The sequence below is a fragment of the Dama dama genome, chromosome 17 (genome assembly GCF_033118175.1).
Source record: "Dama dama isolate Ldn47 chromosome 17, ASM3311817v1, whole genome shotgun sequence".
Lineage (NCBI taxonomy): Eukaryota > Metazoa > Chordata > Mammalia > Artiodactyla > Cervidae > Dama > Dama dama.
This window is the reverse complement of record NC_083697.1, coordinates 26,522,212-26,523,265: the sequence shown is the minus strand read 5'-3', so window position 1 is coordinate 26,523,265 and position 1,054 is coordinate 26,522,212.

Below are 1,054 nucleotides of genomic sequence, written 5' to 3'. Positions count from 1 at the left end.
TCTGTGATTTCAGGGGTTATTACCGTGTCTTCTTAAAGTTTAATATGCAAAAACAAATGCTCATTGGAGACAGACAGGCATAGAGTTTCTGTACTTTCATCTCCATCGTTAAGTTGAGGGAAGTGAAACTTCCTGCTTTCTAGCTGAGTTGGCCATCTCTCAAGGACTCTAATTGTAATTGCTTTTGCAGAACACATAGATCTCCAGTAAGTTAGATGCATCTCCTCTCAAGAAAAAATTCTGTTTTCTTCTGGTCAATTTTCTATGCACAATTTATCATCACTAGACCATCCTTATTGTGTAGCTTCATGGACTGTTTCCCAGAAGAAATTGACATTTTTTTTTCTCTCAACTAGCCATGAACTCAGAGTGACTGGTGTAACTTCTGTAGAGCCCAACTTCAGAGCTGAGCAATTGGCCTTTCTTTATGGAGAATGAAAGCTCACTTAAATGATCCTATTACCCTTCCTGAGCTCCATTCCTGGGATGGGAGGCCTCCCTCTCTATCACCCCATATAACTACTTGGCTCACAAGAATCTGGACTCCAGCCACTCTGATTCAGTGATTATGTGCATGGGTTAGGTTAAGATGTTTTTATTGTCTTTCAAGGTGTTTTTATTGTCGTTCAAGTGAAAAACCATCACTTGCTACAAATCCGTTAATTTTGGTTACTTTAAATTCATTACACTCCAAGTATTATAATGTCAACAAGAATTTTAAAAGAATCATCCAGATTCCCATCACTCTAATAAATTACCTCCCTCAGTTTGTCTACATAAAAAACATACAAAGAAATGAGCTCTGTTTGGACACATGTATACTTTTTCCCTAGTTGTAATCCTAACAGATGCTACTTTGTATTGAGTTTCCCTTCAGCTAACTAGTCAGGAAGCACTTTTCTCTACTGCTAATTTTTAAAATTATTATTTAGGAGGTCACATCACCTATGTCAGATGCTAAAAACTTTCAGTGCTTCCAGTTACTTTGTTAAACAATTCTCAATCTGGTAACTACTTAGCTTTTTAGATGACAAGCTCATAGTCACATCTTTAG